The sequence below is a fragment of the Otolemur garnettii genome, unplaced genomic scaffold (genome assembly GCF_000181295.1).
Source record: "Otolemur garnettii isolate 467f Iridium unplaced genomic scaffold, OtoGar3 scaffold00020, whole genome shotgun sequence".
Lineage (NCBI taxonomy): Eukaryota > Metazoa > Chordata > Mammalia > Primates > Galagidae > Otolemur > Otolemur garnettii.
This window is the reverse complement of record NW_003852415.1, coordinates 17,072,279-17,094,605: the sequence shown is the minus strand read 5'-3', so window position 1 is coordinate 17,094,605 and position 22,327 is coordinate 17,072,279. Positions and strand designations below refer to the sequence as shown.

The window sequence follows — 22,327 nt, the reverse complement described above, 5'->3', positions numbered from 1 at the left end:
GAGGCGGAGGCAGGAGAATAACTTGAGCCCAGGAGTTGGAGGTTGCTGTGAGCTGTGATGCCATAACACTCTACTCAGGGTGACAGCTCGAGGCTCTGTCTCAAAAAAAAAAAAAAAGGGCAAAGTGGGCAGCGCCTGTAGCTCAGTGAGTAGGGTGCTGGCCCTATATACTGAGGGTGGCACGTTCAAACCCAGCCCCAGCCAAACCGCAACAAAAAAAAAAATAGCTAGGCGTTGTAGCAGGCGCCTGTGGTCCCAGCTACTTAGGAGGCTGAGGCAAGAGAATCACTTACACCCAAGAGCTGGAGGTTGTTGTGAGCTGTGACACCACAGCACTCTACTGAGGGTGACAAAGTGAGTCTGTCTCTAAAAAAGAAAAAAAAATAACAAATAAAAAATGGGCAAAGGACTTGAATGGACCATTCTCCAACAAAGCTACATAAATGGCTGATAAGTGCATGACAGGATGCTCAACATTACTAATCACTACAGAAATGCAAATCAAAGCCACAGAGAAAATCCACATGACACACATTAGGATAGCTATTATCAAAGACAGAAACAAAATTAAAAAATACGTATTGAAGAGGATGTAGAGAAATTAGAATCCCTGAACATTACTGGTATGAATGTAAAATGGTATAGCTTCTATGAAAATGGTATAGTGGTTACTCAAAAAGCTAAACATTGAACTACCATAATCCAGCAGTTCCACTTCTAGGTGTATACCCAAAGGGATGGAAAGCAGAGACTCAGACAGATATCTGTACACCATCGCTTCTCCACCTTTTGGCTAAGGTCAAGTACAGACAAGTGTACACCAGTGTTCCTAGAGGTATTATCCACAATCGCCAAAAGGTGGAAGTAACCTGAATGTTCCTTGATGGATGTAAGTAGATAAATAAATTTGGTATAAACATACAATGGAATATTATTATTATTATCATTATTATTTTGAGATAGAGTCTCATTATTATTTTGAGATATGTCTCCCTTGGTAGAGTGTCATGGCTATTGTTTAGCTGGCCCGGGCTGGGTTTGAACCCGCCACCCTCAGTGCATATGGCCGGCGCCGCACCTATGATGGAATATTATTTAAATTCTAAAGGAATAAAATTCTGATACATGCTGCAACATGGCAGTACCTTGAAGACATTATAAGTGAACGACGCCAGGCACAAATGGACAAATACTATATGACTCATACTTTCATGAGATATTTAGAGGAGTCAAATTCACAAAGAGAAAATAGAATAGTCACTGCCAGGGGCTGGAAGAGGGGAGGGGTGGCTACAGGGTTTCAGTTTGAGATGAGTTCTGGAGATGGATGGTGGTAATGGTTGTGCGACAATATGGATACACTAAATGCCACTGAATTTCACACTTAAAAATAGTTAAAATTGTAAGTTTCATGTTATATATATTTTACTGCAATTAAAGAAAAAAGACTAAGTAATATTAACAGACACATTATGAGAGGAGGGTATATTAGGACTATTCCAAGTACGATCTGTACACCGGTGCCATCTTTGAACTTCTTCTCAAGGGCACACAACATATATAGCAATGACGTATAAGCATTTAGAAACTTTGGTAGTAACTTGACAGAGTAAGTTTACACCTGCTTTACTAATCATGAATTTAATAATAAAAAATTGGGCCTTTATTTTGTGTCCTTTTTCATTTTATTTTCCTAGTAATTAATTTTTAATTATATTTATAAAAATACTGGTTTGTCATGGGTTCTGGAAAAAATTAGAATTCAACAGAGAAAATTTGAGAGCTCAGGAAAAAGATCCCATACTCGTATATGAAAACTTGACTTCTGACAGAGAGGGCTTTGCAGAGAAGTGGGTAAAAAAGTAAAATTGGAAACTAATTATCTTACAACCCGTCACAACAATCAAATCCAGATAGATTAAATGCTTAAACTTGAAAAATTAACTACTTAAATATGAGGGACAAAATTAGAAACTTTTAGAAGATAATAGAAAAAAAATCTTTATGACCTCAGGTTGAAAAAGTTTTCTTAGATAAGATAAATTTGACATCAAAATTAAGAACTTCTGCTCAAAAGTCACCATCAGTACAATGTAACAGCAATCCCAAACATCAAGTAGCCATCTGAACATATTAACCAGTATAGACTCATCATCCAGAATATGTAAAAAAAATTCTTATGAATCAATAAATACTAGTGGGTACAGTGGCATATACCTGTAGTCCAAACTACATGGGAGGCTGGGGTGGGAGGACTGCTTGAGGCCAGCAGTTTGAGGCCAGCCTGGGCAATATAGCAAGACCTCTTCAATAAAGAAGAAAAGAAAAATATCAGTAGTCCATTAGAAAATTGGGGGAAAGATATCAATAGGCATTTCACAACAGAGATCAAACAGATGATTCATAAGCATGAAAAGATTCTCCACTTCAATAGTAATTAAATAAATGCAAATTATAACCATAATAAGACTTGGGCCACACTCATGGGGTTGACAAAAATTAAAATTGACAAGAATGAGATCAACCAAAACGCTATCATTGACTTCTAGCAGAAGGGTACATTATTATAACCACTTTGGGGGGAAATTAGCATTATCCTAAAGAGCAAAGTACCTTTAAACGTAGCAATTCAGATCATAGGTATACACTGTAAAGAGTAAAATGGGTACATGCAATGTGATATAATGATATGATGGAACATTAGATGGCAGTGAAAATGAACTACAACTACCTGCATCAATACAAATGAATCTCAAAAACATAATATTGACTACAAGACATCACAGAAGAATATAACATATTCATACAGACAGCTTTAAAAACAGTCTTCTCAGCTCTGCAAAACCACACAACATACTACTTAGGAATTTAAGAGTGTGTGTTTGTACATATGTATGTGTGTGTGTGCATAGTTTAAAAGTATAAAGAAAAGCTTGGGCTCGGTGCCTGTGGCTCAAGTGGCTAAGGCGCCAGCCACATACACCTGAGCTGGTGGGTTCAAATCCAGCCCGGGCCTACCAAACAATGACAGCTGCAACCAAAAAATAGCCAGGCATTGTGGCAGGTGCCTGTATCCCAGGTACTAGGGAGGCGGAAGCAGGAGAATCACTTGAGCCCAGGAGTTGGAGGTTGCTGTGAACTGTGATGCCATAGCACTCTACCCAGGGTGACAGTTTGAGTCTCTGTCTCAAAAGAAAAAAAGAAAAGCGTGGAATGATGAACACAGAATTCTGTATCATCTCCCTTAGGTAAGGAGAAGAGGGCACATTACTAGGGAGAAGCACATGAGAAGTTTCTAGGAAACTGACTCTGTTCCTTCTCTTCCTTTCTTTTATTTTTTTTATTTTTTGAGACAAGGTCTTGCTGTGTCACCCCAGCTGGTGTACAGTGGCATGATCATAGATCACTGTAGCCTCAAACTCTTGGGCTCAAGCAATCCTTCTATCTCAGCTCCTTAGTAGCTGGGACTCCAGGAGTGCAAATAAAATAGCCCGATATGGTGGCTTATTTTGGTGGGCTTGTTTGTTTTTGTAGAGAGTATTTCCCTATGTTGACCAGGCTAGTCAGAAACTCCTAGCCTCAAGGAATCCCCACTCCTCAGCCTCCCAGAGTGCTGGGATTATACAGGCCTGAGCTACTGCACAGCCTGATCAATTTCTTAACTTGGGTGGTAGGGACACCATTTTACTATTCTTTAAGCTGAACATATGGTTTATATGTATGTATGGTTTTATTTCACAATTTTTAAAAAATTAAAAGAAAAGATAAAAAGCCTCTAGCTGATAGCTAAGGACGCAGGAATAGGACCAGGTCCCTAAGGGTGACAAGAGAAGCTAGGTGGACCCTCAGACTTCTGACCAACTGGAGGATGCAGACCTGGAGGCCTAGCCCCTCAATAGATGTTTCTGTCTTTCCAGCCCTTTTTATTTCCTTTCAGAAACTGTCCTTCCTCCAACCCAGAGGGGCTGTCAATCACGTGGCATTACCCATCCTATCAATAGTGGGCATGTGACTCAAGGTATTTCCATCTACCTGGTCTCAATGGTTAGTTAATAGAGGGGGAAGCAAAAGTCCCAAGCAAGCCCATTCAGGGCCATCCTGTACCTCCTGTTGGAATGTTAGGCAGGGGAGGGGGACATACAGGCCAGGAGGATAGTGCCTAGAGGTGGAGAAGCCGGGGACCAATCAGGGGAAGGACCTGCAGGAAACCGCAGGACACCTGCCAGTCATGTCTATCAATCATCTGCCCACATCCCACAGCTCCCATAATCCCGCCCCGGGACTAGCCAATAAAAAGGAAGCCGGCTGGGAGTCCCTAAGGTCTTTTTCCACTTGGGGAGACTAACCCATTCCTCCCTTTGGGACGTACCTTCTGCCTTATATCGCTTCTTTCTTTTCTACAATAAAAGCTGTGTGTAATCGCTTGCTGAATGCGATCACTCTGACTTACCAGCCCTGCTTGTGATGTTTCCAAGCAAGGAGCCTAAGAGCCAGGACAACAGTCAGACAAGAGGCCAAACCTGACAGGAACACTTGAAAAACAGGTGGGTTGCTGTAGGACAATGCGTTGTAAGTGCAGCGCTCCATGAAAATCAGCCGGAGAATCTACTGAAACCAGCAGAGAGGAAAGCAGAAAGGAGGCTGTAGTGTCACAGGGGCAGAGCATGTGGGTGAGAAAGAGACCAAGTCCTTATCCTGTGATTTGAGCATCTGGATCCAGCCTTACCTGATTCTCAGTTGTGTAGGCTAATACAATCCCCTTTCTGGGTCTTTCTGACATCAATTGCAGTCACAAGTGTCCTAAGTAACTTATAATTTTGTACCAGGAGCAGGGTTTGCAAGTGACAGGCCCTGATATGTGGATGTGCTGAGGTGGGAGGACTGCATGGGGTGCCTCTTCCCTGCCAGCAGAGCAAGTTAGCTCAGCTCTCCCCTGTGGAGTCTGGCAAGTCAAACCACCATCCAGGGAGACTGGGAATGTAGAGGACTTATTAGGGGGGGAAAGAAAGCCAGGTGACTAGGGTGTGCTGCCACTTCAGTTTCAGGAAGCTCTGCGAGAAGAAATACACTTTTTTTTTTTTTTTTTGAGATAGAGTCTCACTTAATTGTCCTTGCTAGAGTGCTGTGGTGTCATAGCTCACAGCAACCTCAAACCCTTGGGTTAAAGGAATCCTCTTGCCTCACCCACCTAGTAGCTGGGACTCTAGGCACCCACCACAACAGTTAGCTATTTTTTAGAGACAGGGTCTTGCTCTTGCTCAGGCTGGTCTCCAACTCCCTAGCTAAGGCAATCCACCCATCTCAGCTTCCCAAAGTGCTAGGATTATAGGTGTGAGCTACTGGACCCGGCCAGAGAAGCAATACACTTTTATCCCAGGTGACCTTTCTGAAAGTAGGGGATGATGCCATGAACTCCTCTTCCTGCCTGTGGCCAGTAATTCATATGAGCTGAGAGCCAGAAAATCACATTTCAAGGTGGCAAAAGTCAAATTCCCTGCCAGAGGCTGGTGGCACAGCAAAAGCTAGGGGGAGGACAACACAGAGTGAGCGGACAGAAACCCTTCCAGCAGCTCCTGCCTTGAGCTCTGCCTGATCCAACCACAAACAGCTCAAAGGGAGGTACCAGCTGAACCTTCTGGTCCAGGCCCAGCACATCCAAGGCAAAAGCCAGATGGCCACAGTGTGAGGGAAGACCCAGGGAGGGCGGAGTGCAGAGACAGATAGCTAGGAGGGGCAGATGTGGTAGGGACAGATTCCCAAGCATGACTTGACTGGGTTTCTGGCTCTGGCTGACAGTTATCATAAAATGAACTATCTTTCAACTTTCTACAAGTTGTCCAGTCCTACTATGAGGGACACTTCAGTCTAGTGAACCACTGAGGCCAACCCCAGACCTCTACACTTATGTCTACAAAAACTTAGCAGCCTGCCAGAGTCTATGGTTTCCAGAAGGGATATTGTCTCTGCTGACACCCACAGAGGGCAATGGACAAGGGAGAACTTTCCAGAGGGCAGCGTCCAGGCACTCCTGGCTGCCGGCAGAGCCCACATCTTTCAGCAACTACAAAGCGGCTCCCTGCCAAACCTCTTTAGTAGAAGGTTGGATCAGTGACTGCAGGGTACTGGTTTTCTCCTTTTCTCATTAGCAAAGGCAAGTGGTTTTGATTGCAAGCATCCTATTTTTTTTCCACCATTAAATCCTAGGGGTGTTTAAATTTATCATTTAGCTCTTGGTTGACGGAGTATTAAGAACAACATCCTTACCTACCGGACAAAAAATGATGCACATCAGCCAGCTTTGCCTACATGTGGACAACCTGTGATGCATTTCTGAAACTGTTTTCATGGAAAAGGCCGTGGGTGGATGCTGGGCAGTCAAGGGGTGTTGGGCAGTTTAGTGGCCATCTATTTCTTTTTGCCCTGGAGAGGATTGAATTGTGGCCCCCTAAGTCTAAGTCCTAACCCCTATCAATACCTGTGAATATGACCTTATTTGGAAATAGTGTCTCTGCAGATGTGATTAAATGAAGAATCTTGAGATGAGATCATTATGGATTAATTGAGTAGACCGTAACTCCAGTAACAAATGTTATTGTAAAAAGCAAAGACACAGAATGGGAGAAGCACAGAAGGGACAGCCGTGTGAAGATGGAGGCAGAGATTGGCAAGGATTTCCTGGGGCCTCAGAAGCTGGGAGAGGCAAGGAAGGAGCCCCCAGGATGAGAGTGGTCCTCCTGAGACATTGGGTTGGAACTCCTACCCTCCAAAACTGTGAGATAATACATATTGGTTGTCTTTAACCACAAAGTCTATGGGGATTTATTGTGGCAGCCCTAAGAAACTATTATATGTCAGGAAAATTTAAGACTGTCCCTCCGTTCCCTGGTGGGGCCATCAGTCACTCTCTTAGACATAGGTGGTGAATCCAAACGGCACATCTCCATTTGGTTTGGGGATGGCCAGTAAGAGTTATCTATTGAATTTGCACAGCTGCTGGGGGAGAAGTATTTCTTGCCTCTGAAACTGCTAGATATGAGGACAATGTTACAGGCTGATAGTAGTCATTTCTGTCCCCCTCTCCCACCATAGAGCTGGCCTAAGAAGGGAGTCAACAGAGAAGAAAGAAGAACAGAGGGATAAAAGGGCAAGACAGGTCTTGATGATGTCTCCCTGACCTACACCACCATACCTAGGCAAACCTACCTCTGGACTTTTAAGCCAGTAAATTCTTTTTCTTCTTTTTCTTCTTCTTTTTTTTTTTTTCTTAAATCAACTTGAGACAGAATCTCAGCCCTTCCAGAGGACAGAGTTAGTAGCAAATAAATTTCAAGTACAGCATGTAAAAAGACTCATCAGAACAAACAATGACAGCTTCTGTAAAACATGAATTTTTGCTTCACTTTAACCACAGAATCCGAGTGAGTTACAACCAACAGCTCTGTAATAGGACACTTCCCTTGGCCTGTTCAAGGCAGCCTTCCACCAACACTTTCTTCAAGCCTTGGCATTCTCAGCCATGCTGTCAATTAATAAGCAGCTATGCCCACAAAGCACCATTTTCTACTAAGTTCTGTGGAACTAACTCCTCAGGCCAAATGCAAGAATACAAGGAATGAAGGAACCCCAGAGAAGGCTCTGGGGAGAGGGAGAAATGGTGCTTCTGTTGGCTTAGCTCCTTGGGAGTGCATTGGTGAGAAGTACCTGTTTTACCCCCAAGTAGCTGGGCATACAGTTTTTAAATGTCTGGTTATTAAATCCAAATGATGTTCTATTAAAAAAAAATCAGAAATGTACCCTGAACTCCATAAATGCATCAATGTACAAAGTTATGATTTAATAAAAAATTTAAAAAATTAAAAAATATATCAGAAATGCCCTGAGGAATCATTACAATGGAACCTAACTTGATGCATTAAGCACTGTGAGTGAGTTAAAAGTTTCTGGAAAAATGCAGTTTGTTCCTTTACCATTCACAGGGCACCTTCTGTGTGTCAGGCATTGTGCTTAATCACTGGAGCTGCTCATGGGGAAAGAGGCACTGAGAGAGGATACCCGGAAAAAGTTAGGTCTAAGAAAACAGGTCTTCTCAAGGAGACCCCAAGGATATACCTGCAAAGTCCTCGCTGTGGTGACTCAGCTCTTAGGAATTTGTAGAAACTTAAATTCCTGGGACCTGGAAGCTAATGCTTGCTTCTGCTTCTGGAAAAGCCAGAGCCAGCTTCTCCAGTTTGATTCAAACTGACCAATGAGAAAGGTATCCATGGGCCAGAACTTTTTGACTGAGCCAGTTGAGAAATGTGGCCATTTTGAATTCTTCTGTGCCATAGCTCTGCCAGCTGAAATAAAGCCCTTCCTCTTTTAAAGATGGTGTTTACGTGTTCGTTCTCTCCATTGGGTCTTGCCTTCCTGCAACATTTCTAGTTCCTTGACTGGGAATCAAAACCACCCAAGGAGAAACAGGCTCAGACACACTTGGTTGTTGCTGCCAACCCACTGGACACTCACAGTGGGGGAGGCCCTAATCAGCCTGGGAGACAAGAACTACAGAGTGCTCCAGGGGTGGGTTTTGCATTCCTGTGTGGAGGCCTCAACTGGGTGGAGAAAGGACCCCCTTGGCAGGTCTTTGAGGAGTCAAACACTGGGAGGAACTGGCAGGCAGGAACTGGCACCTGCACTGGGAGATGTCTGAGGCAGGTAAGACCAATCAGGGCCCACTATATTTAAGTGGAAGAGGGGTATGATCAACCCCTGGGTGTTAGATTGCTGGCAGGATGTGTGAGAAACATGAAAGAGTGTGAGTGTGGTGTGATTGAGATGGACAGTGAGGGTGGGGTTCCAACTTCCCCTTACAGGTCCAAGGGAAGTGTTGGTTCTAAACCATACCAGAGGACACCTCATATGGCTAAATGGCAGTTCAAGTGGAAAACCAAGGCTGCCCAGGTTAGGAAATAGGTTGGAAAAAGGTTGGAGTTGTGTGCATGTGAGTGATTGGAGACTGAGTGAGATGGGTATCAGTAGGCAGGGCTTTGGCTTCCCCCTTCACAGGGCAAAACTATTGTGTGACCCATTCGTATCCCCAGTTTTACCCCATCTATGGCCCTGTTTTTACCCCATTTGTGATGTGTTTGTGGTTTATCTGAGGGAAGGAAATGGGAAACACATGGGGGAAGCCCACCCCATTGGGAACTATGCTGAAGCCTTTTAAGAAAGAGTTTACAGAGACTATGTGGTAAATGTGTCTCTGGGGAGACTGAGAACTTTGTGTGAGAAGGAATGACTCAAATGCCTTGTTGTTCAGGTGATTGTGGTATCCTTTGAGATAAAATTAGTTTTAAACCTGTTATTAAAGTTCAAATGTTCGAAGATTATAAAACTGCCACCTCTGTACTATTTCTAAATATGCTAGATTCAACTGTGAACTCATGTTCTTGATTTTAAGGCTCTGAATTCTGAGATCTAGAGAGGTAACTATCATGAGGCCTAAGGGACATATTCCCCATACTTAGGCCAGCAGCTACAAGGCACAATCTAGCCCACAAGGCCCCTTCTTCCCTGCCCTAACTTTGCCCCCCGGCTATTTTGAGTGAAAATGATGTTCTGGTTTCCTGCTTTCTGTCTTGAACTCTGCTCCTGGTAAATGAATCAAGGACACAGGTCCTGTCCTTTGTGGCCATCTCTGATGTCATGTGGCCATGTGAGACTTAGAGGAACAATGAAAAGCTATCAGAGATGATGCCTATATTGTGGTTTCAAGACATTTTTTTGTAACTTAAAATCTTAAAGTCACGTTATAGTCCATTAAATGTCTCTTATTTGTAAAATGTAATAATTTGGTTATGTAGCTTGTTTGGGAAACTGAATCTTTGTCAAAGAATAAGATTCTTGCCATTTAAACCTTCTAATTATCAGTTTAGCCAAGTGAATAATTAACTTCATAATAAATTCTGATCCTGTTTTGTGAAAAGTGGTTTTTTGAGACTAAGAAAAATTAGACAGAAAGGAAAATAGCCTTGTGTAAGGAGGGATCTTGTGTGGTAAATTTTGGCCTAAAACAGAATAGTTATTTAAGAAAATGAAAGGCAGTGCAAACCAGAAGGTTTAGAATGTTTGCAAATTGTCTGTGCCGGTTGAATAAGGCTCATAAAAGGAAATTTGTGAAGGAATTTGCATGTGGTCAAGTTGACTATGTATTGCCTTTAGAATCTTTTGGCTTATAATCCTGTTTGAACAAATGTTTTAAGCCTTTGATATTTGACAAATCTTCCAAAATCAAAACTCTAAACTTGGTCTTTTTGAAATATTAAGACCACTGAAAGTCTGAGAAAGACATAGTGGGCTTATTTGGCATATTAAAAATGTATGGGAAATACTGTCAAATATGAAATGGTAGTTAATTTTCTGTGGATTATGTTTTATATATGTTCTAATATTATAAAATATTGGTTTGTATTAGTGTATGTTGTCAGTAATCATTTTAATTCATCTCAGAAAGTGTTTTTGTAACTGGTTAAGTCCAAAGTTTGTCCTTCAAAGAAAGTAGTAGGAAAGGCTGGCAAGTTCTCTTGAATTCAAATTTCCAATGACTTTGGAGATTAAATACAGTCAAACTAGGAGCAAACTTCCAGGACTTTAATTAGAAAGCTAACATGTCCATGAGTATTGCTAACCTAACTTCAAACAGAACAAAAAGCAGTTATATGGAACCAAGCTGATTTGTGATGACTTTTTGTTTGAAACATTGCTAATTCTTTTTGTGTTCTGTTTTCCTGAAGTCAAGGAAACCATTTTCTATCTTTTCTTTTAAGTTATTTGTACCTTTCAGCAATGTATATACTCATAAGCAAATTTAAAACATTTATTTTTTTTGTCTCTCCTTGATTTCTCCAGAGTTTGAAAACCATTTGTAAGTATTCTTAATTTCTGACAATACAGTTATTTGCACAAGTTCAATAATAATCTGCTTTGTTCCATAGGACATGATGAAAGGCACTGGTTATTTTACCAAGTCTTTGACTAGAATAGCATTTTCAGAGGTATCCAGACTGCTTTAAGGCATTAGATTGATAATGGTAGAATAGCATTTTCAGAGGTGTCCAGACTACTTTAATGGCATTAGGTTTATAAGGCCAATAAAAAAGTCTGTTGGAAAGACTGGCTGGATTCCTCATCAATAACATTTCTTGATAGGCAATGAGTGAAGAATGTTACTTTCTGACAGGTCTGGGAATCATAATTTGCTTTGGGACCTTGAGAGAAGAGGAATTTACCCAAATGCATACAGGTATCTAATGGCACAGATAAAACCTGGGCTTATGGAAGGCTTTCAAGTCTAACCCGATATTCCTTATAAAAGGTTCCAGCAAAGCCAATTTTAAAAGGAAGAAAAGCCTAGATGGCTAATAATTATTCTTGGTACACTTTATACAAATAATCACACCCAGTATACTGAAAGTATAGTTTATTTTGGAAATTAAATTAGTTTTGCTATAATTTATTTTTAGTAAAGTAAGAAATTAGAGAGAGAAAAATGGTTCAAAAGGAAAAAAACTGTGGCCCACCTGTATTAGATTCTAGCCTTGTCTGCAATGCCAGCTCATAAAATGAGACATAGCCATTTAAGTAAATTGATCTGTTAAATGGGACTAAGAGACTGGCCAAAGAATATAGTGTTATGTACAGTAGTTATATTTGCTCTGAAGCCTTAATGCTGAACAAAGGTCACCTGTTGGCAACACTGGAAAACTTTGTGCATTATTAAATGCTATCTGCTGTGTCTACAGAGATACCTCAGGAAAAATTGAAATCTGAACAAAAATTTCCCAGTAAGTGGTATGGCTGTAACACAGCCTCATACATGGCCCCACACCCAAGTGATGTTCAGGAATATTCACTTGAATTTCCCAGAACTTTAGATCAGTTCTGTAGGGACTCTTAAAACAAGGTATTATCTTAAGAACTGTGCTAAGACTGTAAATAGGAATACTAATGTTTACATTGTGTGAACATTAGCCCCCAAATCCAGAACTTGTAAATATTTGTAGGTGACTGCTAAATGGTTTCATTCTCTTACCCTGACCCAACCTTGACTTTGCTCCTGTCAGTGTAGGGAAGCCAGAAAGCCACAAATGTATGCAAGGTGGCTGAGGTTATTCAGAAGCCAGATGAAAGCCCTTGGGATTTCTATGAAAGACTGTGTGAAACATACACACTGACCAAAGCCTAGGGGGTGTGGGTGGGAGAAAAAGGGCCAACTGAGTAGAAATCTGACCAACCAAAGCCTTCAAGAGGTGAAAGGAAAAGCTGCAGATAGCCCTGGTTCCAGGCCTCCCTCACCTGGCCAAGCTTTTTGAATTGTATGTATCAGAAAGAAAAAGAACAGCTGAGGGAATGCTCACCCAGAATGTAGAATCCTTGGCAAGACCAGTTGCTTATCTCTCTAAGCAACTTGATGGGGTCTCGAAAGGATGGCCCCTGTGCTTAAGAACACTTGCAGACACTGCCATGCTGGTGCAAGAGGCTGATAAGTTGACTTTGGGATAAAACTCAAGAGTCTAGGTGCCATACACAGTGGTCACTCCTATGAACACCAAAGAGCACCATTGGTTGACCAACTCATGCCTCACCAAATATCAAAGCCCACTGTGTAAAAATCTGAGGTTGGTTATAGAGGTTGTATGGATGAGGCCATGCACTTAGAATAGAAGAAAAAAAAAATTAAGAGTTTCTGGGGAGATACTTCTACAGTCCCCTATTGGCCACCCTTGCCAAGAAAGTCAGCCAGCACTGTGTGACACGCAACCAACACAATGCTAAACAGGGACCATTCCTGCTGCCTAAAATTCAGTCCTGCATGGAAGCCCTTTTTGAAGATGTACACATAAACTATAGTGAGTTGTCCAGATATGGAGGAAATCGGTACTTACTAGTTCTGGTTTGCACATACTCAGGAAACGTGTAAGCCTTCCCCACCAGGATAAAGAGGACTCATGTTACCCAGAGAAATTATCCCATGGTTTAGATTGCCACTCAGAATTGGATCTGATAATGGACTGGCCTTTGCAACAGAGGTAGTGCAAATGACAACCAAAGCCTTGACTATCATCTGGAAATTATGTGCTTATAGGCCTCAAAGTTAGAGCACATGAACAGAACCATAAAAGCAGGAATTGGTAAACTCTTCCAGAAAGCAAAGCTTCACTTGGTATGGGCCTTGCCACTAGTCTTGTTCAAAACTAAATGTACCCCTTCTAAGAGGTCAAGGTTCTCACCTTATGAGATAATGTATAATAGGCCTCAACTAATCTTCTGCAGTTTACCACTACTCCTAAAAGAACTGGAGGAGATTGAATTGAACAGGCAGTTAGAAGCCCTAGGAAAAGTAGTAAAGAAAATCTCCACTTGGGTAATTAACTGTGTTCTGTTTAGTCTTTTGTGTCTGTATACCCTTTCTTTCCAGGGGATCAAGTCTAGGTCAAGGTTCAGAACCAAGTCCCTCTCAAATCAAGGTAGAAGGGACCCTACGCTGTCATCCTGATCACACGGACTGCAAGTAGAAGGGATCCTTGCCTGGATCCATCACAGGAGACTGAAGAGAGCTTTACTGCCTCCATAGGAAGCAAAAACAGATCTAGCCAACCCCTGCAAGGTCACTTTTGAGGCAGTCAGCATGCTCTGATCCAGCCACATACTGGGAGCTGGCTGATCAACCCATGGCTGAAGCCTGAGGAAATTCTTCACAGGACTTATCTTAATTGATCTTTGGACTTTGGGAAAGTGGAAGGAGGAATGTGATCTGTGCACCCACACCACTAAGATAGGACAACAGGTGATTCTTTTATAGCTTATGAATGCGAAGGCACCCACAAAACAACTTACACTCATAAGCTGATACAATATTCAATATGTGATAGAGTATGTATATGTCAGGTGAAATGTATGTATGTATATGTTAGTATGTATATGTATCAGAGTATGTATATGTCGGTATGTATATGTATAGGTGAAAACCCATATGTATATTACAACCCCAGGAGCCTCCCATCACAGTACAATTAAGACCTGGGTAGAGGACCCAAGAGGAATTACAGTCCTTGAAATCTGAATGCTGGTCCAGACCAAGGAAATAGGAAAGCCCAGCCAGGTGACTCTGAAGTTTAATGCTGTGTGAAGGTGCTGCAGCAGAAGGAGCTGGGAAAGAAACTATAGGACAGATCAGAAATATCTCTGTGCCTTAGATTTTGCAGAAAAGTGGCATGAGGTTGAATGTGAAAGGTGAAAATGTAGGATAGAAGGCACCTGAGACAGTGAGGACTGCAGCAAAAGAAATATCATGCTCAAAAAGAGTAATGGAGACAGATTGCTCTGGGGGTCTGTGTAACCCCTGGAGCTAGTCTTACAAATTAATAACCAAGTAAAAGTCATATGAGTCATACTAAAGAAAAACCCAAACATTGGCCCATGTCTCAGTGTAGCCTTTAAAACCTGTGGAGAGACTAGTTTTCAACTCTTAGAGAATTTAAAACCTTACTAGGAGGAGTACTAGTCATCATCAGAGTTAGGTAAATTATTCCCTATCTCCTCCCCCTAGTAGTCAGGGCTATATGCTGGATAACTGGGACATATGTCAGTCAAAAGAAAGAAAACAAATGCTGTATGTGAAATACTACTGGTCCTGCAGGAGCAAGCTGATAGTGAGACCCCAAATTAAAATATATAGGGAGGTTTGGCTCCTGTAGCTCAGTGGTTAGAGTGCCGGCCACATGCATGAGGGCTGGTGTGTTTGAACCCTGCCCGGGCCTGCTACAACAGGCCAAAACAACAACAACCAAAAAAAAAAAAAAAAAAATAGCCGGGTGTTGTGGCAGGTGCCTGTAGTTCCAGCTACCTGGAGGCTGAAGCAAGAGAATCACTTAAGCCAAAGAGTTTGAGGTTGCTGTGAGCTGTGACACCACAGCACTCTACTGAGGGTGACATAGTGAAACTCTGTCTCAAAAATAATAATAATAAATAAAATAAAATATATATATGGAGTTTCAAAAGGGGGGAATGAGAGAGGATACCCAGAAAAAGTAAAGTCTAAGAGAACAGAGGTCTTCTCAAGGAGACTCCAAGGATACACCTGAGAGGTCCTCCCCGTGGTGACTCAGCTCTTAGAAATTTGTAGATGGGGCTCGGTGCCTATAGTATAGTGGTTACAGTGCCAGCCACATGCACCGAGGCTGGTGGGTTTGAACCCAGCCCAGGCCAGCTAAACAAAAATGACAACTGCAACAAAACAATAGCCGGTGTTGTGGGAGGTGCCTGTAGTCCCAGGTACTTGGGAGGCTAAGGCAAGATTAAGCCCAAAGTGTTTGAGAGTGCTGTGAAATGTGATGCCACAGCACTCTACCAAGGGTGACATAGTGAGACTCTATCTCCCCCCCCCCAAAAATGAATACATAAATAAATTTATAGACACTTAACTTCCTGGGACCTGGAAACTACCACTTGCTTCCACTTCTGTAAAAGCCCGCAGGTTCTATAAAAGCTGAAGCCAACTTCTCCAGTTTGATTCAAACTGACCGGGGGAAAGTTAGCCATGGGCTGGAACTTTTTGACTGGGGATTAAAAGAAGAAGACTGAGCCAGTTGGGGAGAGTGGCCATTTTGAATTCTTCTGTGCTGTAGCTCCACAAACTGAAATAACTCTTCCTCTTTTAAACACAGTGTTTGGGTGTTAGTTCTCTCTATTAGGCCTTGTCTTCCTGCAACAGCTAAGTGGTCTAGGAGGTGCTGCATGAGCTAAGTGTTGATGAACAACTGGAAATTAGCACCTAGAGGTAGAAGGTTGAAGAGGGTGCTATAGGCATGAACTTGAGTGTCCATCAGTATACCTGGAGTAAAGATGCAGAAAGACTGGGAAGATAGACAAGAAATTGATCAGCCAGCCTGGGTAAGACCGAGACATTGACTCTACTAAAAATATAAAAACTAGCTGGGTATTGTGGTAGGCACCTCTAGTCTCAGCTACTGGGGAAGCTGAGGCAAGAGGATCTCTTGAGTTCAAGAGACTGAGGTTGCTATGAGCCTATTATGATGCCAGTGGCACTGTACCCAGGGCCACAGAATGAGAATCTGTCTTAAAATAATAATAATAATTTTTAAAAAATAAAATAAAAAATACAATGTGTCACAATTTTCTTCCTTTTAAAGGCTGAATAATATTCCACTATCTGTATATACCACATATGTGGGGATGTCATAAAACAGCTTCCAATGCATATATCACATTCTGTTTATCCTTCTATCCATCAGTGGACATTTGGGTTGCTCCCACCTGTGATGATGCCACGGCACTCTACACAAGGTGACAAAGTGAGACTCTGTCTCAAAAAAAAAAAATTGATTAGGAAGGGTCATGTGATTCAACTGAAGGAATATGAACTCCATCTGAGAGCTTTGGGAGCCCAAGGAGTGGGAGGAAGCCCTGAGCAGACAGCATTGGAAGGATGACCTTGGCAATATTTGGGTGGAAGATGAAGGTGGAGAAGGAGGCAATCAAAGCTGTCCCCAGGGGTAGGCGAATGAAAGAAAGGGGAGAATTCAAGGAATTGGAAGTGGTAAACTTACCAGGACATGATACCTGATTGAATACAAAAGATGCAATGAGAGGGAGGGATTCAAAATGATTACTGGATTTCTTTTTTCTGGCATGGACAACTAACTGGCTAACTGTGATATTAACAGAAAGAGGCATTACAAAGAGAGACTGATGAGTAGCTTGGCATTAGACTGCCAAGTAGGTGGGGCTAAGAGGCAGCTCCAAGCAGAGGTCCCTGACAGAGTGAACACTCAGCCCCAGTTATGGGAGGGGGGAAATATGCAGGGACGAGGGAGAGCTGGAAGCCATCAGCTTATAAGTGGCTAGGGACACTGATGGGGACAGCAGAGGGCAAGAAGGGCAGGGGGCAGGACACAGAGACCCAGGGGACATTTAAGGAGTACATGAAACAAGAGGTTTCTATGGAGCCAATGGGGAAAAATGTCCATCAAAGCAAGGTAGAAAACTAGAAAGAGTAGTGCTACAGCAAGATAGAAGATCAAGGTATGGGGGCACTTGTGCCACAGGACTAAAGGTCCAGAAACACAAGTTCAGATCAAAAAGAAAAGCATAGCTTGATTTGGAGTATGGCTGTCTTTAATGACTTTAGCCTGGGTAGTTTGGTCAGGAGAACAGAGTAGGTCGGAGAATATGAATAAAGCATATGTACAACTTCTGAATTATATTGTTTAGAAGGGGGCTGTCTGCCCTCCAACTCCTTGCTTTTCCTTCCTACAGCCAGGAACAGAAGGTCATGTTGAGACAGCTTTGACTATGCAGAAGAGAGAGCAAGAAGATGGAAGGAACCTGGGTTCCTGAATGATCCTGTAGAGCAGAGTTGTTTACTTGTCTTTTGAGCAAATATATTTTAGTATATTTTTGTTACAATTTAACCTTTGCCCTAAGATAGATAATAATTTTAGTACTGATAGTAATATTTATTGAAAGCTTACTGTGTACTGGGCATTGTTCTAAAAACTTTACATGTACTTTCTTATTTAATCCACACAAAACTCCCTAGATGAGAGCTGTTGTCCCTATTTTATAGAAAAGAAAATGCAAGAAGATTTAGTTCTTTGCCTAAAGACTCATTGGTACTCAGTAGACAAATATAGGTTTGAGATCATAGTCTCAGTCATTCTGCTTTACAAAGCACAACTTTTTACAACTCTATGCAGTCAAAAAGACACTGCAAAGTTTTCCAGAGAGCCGTGCCTGAATGCTTAACTTCGAAGTTACTAAAAGTTCAAAACAAATCATTTAGCTTCTCTATCACTCAGTTTCTTCCAAGAGAACATGGGAAGGAGACCCAATCTACAGACCTCATGAAGTTTCTGGAAGATTAAAGCAATTCAAGCATGTTTAAGAAAGCTTTGAAAGCTATAACATGTGGCATAAGTGAAATATTTCCTCAAGGCAAGTTGGGAAATCCTTAAAGCCAAAATAACAAAATGCACTTTTTTCTGTTGTTTTTAATGCAAATACCATCTAGCAATTTGGCACATCTCCTGGAAAGGCTGGGAAATCTGTCAAAGAGAGGGGTACATTTGGTTTTGTGCATCTGTCATGCTTAACTGAAAAAGAGAGATATTAAGTGAAATTAAAATACCTGCACACCTGGTGTGTGCACACACACACAGGCTCTCAAGAGAAGACACCCGTTATTATCAAGACAGCAACAACAGCAATCTGCAATGCCCATGAGAATCAGGCAAATACAGAGGTGGCAGTGGGCCAAGGGGTGCAAATGCTTTCAGTGCAAGAGAGGTGGGGACCTTGGCAAACCAGCAGCTCCAGCTTCAACTTGCTCTGCTAAAAAGTGAGCCCCATGTTGCCAGACCTTTCACATTTACGGGTGAATTTCCCAGTTTTCCAGGAATGTTCATATTTAGGAATAGAACATGTGAGGGGCCACCAGTTGGCCTAGCATTGGCGCTGGAAGTAACATCTGACTCCCTGAGAGCCTTCCTCATAATTATGTAAAAGCCACAACGTAGCCTTCTGCAGCTAACTTCGCCCTGGCCTGTCTGGCCCTGCCTTGCCCCTCACCACCTTTCCCTTCTCCTTCCCCAGCTTCACTCCACCCCTTAGGTGAAGCAGCTTTCCCTTTTCTTCCCACTCCCCACCCCTCCTTCCCTTCCTTTTCACTTGTACCCAGTTGCCTTGAAGGCACAAAGCAGTTTCCCTCCCCTTCCTGCCAATCAATGCCAACATTTTTCTTTCTGCCAACATAAGCTCACCCTGCTGCCTGCCCCCAGCACACTGATAACCTTTGCAATTCCGCATGGTTCTTATAAAACGTGTTAGCTCTCAATCATCCATAACACAGGAGGGTGGCAGGGAAACACAGATAATCCTAGAGAAGAGACCCTCAAAGTCACCTGGCTGTGCCTTTAGCATTGGGCAGCACACAGGTCTGAAGCATGCTGCTGCGGTCGCCTGTGCCACCCTGGTGCTGGCACCCCGAAGGGACTCTGAGACATGCTAACTCACAGCTTGGAGACAGCCTTGGAGAGGATTTACAGAGCTCTGCTCCAGTCCACATGTGGGTAACCAGCCTGGCTGATGCCACACCTCCACCTCTCATTTCTCAAAAGCACAGAGAGACCTTGGAGCCCTGTAGGTATCCAGGAAACTCCAACCAGCTGGTAGCTCTCCTCTGCTGCAGCCTGGGGTCCCTTGCCCCCATTGCCACCCCTAGTATGGGCCATTAGTGCCATCACTTTATCCCCAGCAAGCCTGTGGCTCAAGGGCCTACAGCTTCTTTCACCTTCACTTTCACTTTCACACGACCTTGGGGTTGGATCAAAGGCCCTAGGGGTGAGAGGAGAAAGGAGGAGAAGCACTATCCACGCCTGATGGATTATGACAGTCAGCAGGCGCTACCTGTTGGAGCTGAGCCCCAACTTTTCAAGGGGAGGGCCAGATGGGTCCCAGAGGAGAATTTCGGGAAATTTTCTGCCCTGCTAATTGGTGTTACCCTGCCAGCCCTTTTGGGGGGCTCCTCTGGTGGGGCAGGCTTGCCAAAGTCGGGTGTGTCACCTGGAGCAGAGAGAGGGGCTGTGCCGATTTCCCCTTCCTCCTGACTTACTGTTTATTTGGGCGTCTGGACTAGGGCTGCACGCTGTTCTCTTTGTTTCCACAGCCTTGCAAAATGTGTGCTTCGCTTAAAAAGGCATAAAGGTCCCCTTTCTTTCAAGGGTTATTCTGCAAGGGCTTGGGGTCTGCAAGCCTGGGCCAGCCCCAGGCCCTGCCTGTGGCAGCTTCCTGCTCCCACAGCCTGTGCTCACATGGCCCTTGCAGCAAGGAGGGAGCCTGCCCCAGTTCTTAAAGCTGCAGAGCTGCTGGGAGCTCACTGTTCCCACAGCCTGTGCTCACGTGGCTCTTGCAACAACGTGGCAGCCTGCCCCAGTTCTTAAAGCTGCAGAGCTGCTGGTATCTGCCTAGGCCCTGCAACTGCAGTTCTTCTTGCTGGAGGTACCCTGTCTTCCTGGGCAACAGGGCAGCATAATGCAAGGATTCAACTGGATAATTTTGAAAAATCCTGATGCCTGGGTCACAGCCCCAGAAATTCTGATGTAATTGATCTAGGGATACAGCCTGGGCACTAAGGAATTTCAAAATTCCAGAAGTGATTCTAAAGTGCAGCCAGTCTTGGGAACCACCCTCTATACCACCCAGCCTTTAGTGTGCACTGGAATCACTCTGGGATCCTGTTAAAATGAGTATTGTGATCCAGAAGTTCTGGAATAAGGAGAGATTCTGCATTTCTAACAAGCTCCCACATTATGCAGCTGCTGCTCCGTGGGCCACACTGTGAATAGCAGGGGTGATGTTTCAAACTTAGATTTGCATTCTGCCACCCACTTCAAGGCCTTGCCAAGTTTCTCTCTCGGCCTCAGTTTCCTCCTTACTCCTCTGGGGAGGCTGTTCTGAGGATTAACGGAAATAATAATAAGTATGAAGCACTAGAACAGTATCCAGCACTCAGACAGCACTCAAAAAATGTTGGTATTACATGATCTTCTGCTGGGTGCCTCATCCAAGGAAAAAACAGATTCTTCTGTCTTCAGATGAGTCTTTCTCCAACTTCAAAGCCACCAGGATTTCCCTCAGGACCCTGTACGGTTGACTGTTGGACAACATGAGGGTTAAGGACACTGACCTTGGTGCAGTTAAAAACCCGTGTATAACTTTCGACCACCCCAAATTTAACTGCTTACTGCCTACCTTTGGCCAGAAGAAGCATTATGGATAACATACAAGGTCTGACAATGAAGTTTGTGAACTCATCTGAGAGAAAGTGCTCTGTACCTCATCACTAAGGTCACCTTTCAAGTACTCCCCTTAGAAAGCTGTGGACTGATGCCAGCCCCTAGCTCACCCTTCAAAGCAATTTTGGAACTCTTTTTCTGGAATGGTCCCCAGCACTCATTGTATGGCACACAAAAAACATGCAACAAAAATGAACGCCATTCAGCAAGGCACTGCCACATGTCAACACAAACGAAACTCTGAGACACTGGTTACCAAGGTTATAAAACCTTACTGAGTTGTTTGTATAGTGCTGCCAATGTAAGTGCCCAGTGGCAAGTTCAAGAACTTAATTGTCAGACCTCGTAAACAGTTAACACATAAACTGCTATACCTTAAGGCATAGTTCTGCAAAATTTGTTATACAAATTATGTATAACAATATTACAATAAAGTAAGCTAGAGAAAAGAAATGTTATTAAGAAAATCACAAGTCATGGCGCCACCTGCATCTTAGTGAGTACGGCGCCGGCCCCATATACTGAGGGTGGCAGGTTTGAACCTGGCCACGGCCAAACTGCAAAAAAAAATAGCCGGGCATTCTGGCAGGTGTCTGTAGTCCCAGCTACTCAGGAGGCTGAGGCAAGAGAATCGCCTAAGCCCAGGAGTTGGAGGTTGCTGCAAGCTGTGACACTGCGACACTCTACCGAGGGCGATAATATGAGACTCTGACTCTTAAAAAAAAAAAGAAAGAAAATCACAAGTGAGTGAAAACATGTTCACTGTTTATTAAGTGGAAGTGGATTATTATAAAGGTCTTCATCCTTTTTATCTTTATAATGAGTATGCTGAGGAAGAGAAGGAGTTGGCCTTGCTGTCTCCGGGGTGGTAGCAGCGGAAGAAAACCCGTATATGAGGGGACCTGTGCAGTTCAACCTCATGTTGGTCTAGCGGCAACTGTGTTAAGCCCACACACTGTATGGGGTCCTTCACCCACATGATGCCTGGTGGCCCTCGGCTTCACCTTTCCAGCAGCTCATCTCTACAACCCTCTACAACACAAGTCACTCACCTAAGCCCATCGCAAGTACTTTCTTTCAGCTCCAGGCCTTGGCATGTGCCTTCCTGACTGATCCACGCTTCCTAGCCTCTTCCTCCACCTGGCTGCCTTCTTTCCTTCCCTTAAGACTTGACATAGGTGTGACTTCCTCTGGGGAGCAGCCTTGGCTCCCAAGACCAAGTGAGGTGCCCCCTCTGTGCTCCCAGCAGCACTCCACACTTCCCTCGCCCTTAGGCATTGTCAACATCCCCTTACTTGTTTCTCTGCCTCCCCTGGCTGCAGAGTTCAGGGTGAACAGGGCCTGTCTTGCTCACCACTGAGTTATCCCCTGATATATAGTAAGTGTTCAATAATATTGGAATCAGTAAGCGAATGAATGAATGAATGGGTTTAAGTAAAAGATCTCTCTCTCTCTCTTTTTTTTTTTTTTTTTTT

The 22,327-nt window shown here is 43.3% G+C and overlaps 1 protein-coding gene across 2 annotated transcripts in view; it reads right to left on the bottom strand.

The window, feature by feature from the left end:
* The window catches only part of DGLUCY (D-glutamate cyclase), a 110,859-nt gene extending 90,993 nt beyond the window's left edge, over positions 1–19,866 (bottom strand). For both annotated transcript variants that reach the window (XM_003786987.3, XM_023511562.1), the window contains exon 1: positions 19,670–19,866. The gene's annotated coding sequence lies outside the window, so the exon portion shown is untranslated. The remainder of the gene's footprint in view (positions 1–19,669) is intronic.
* Between the last annotated feature and the right edge of the window lie 2,461 nt (positions 19,867–22,327).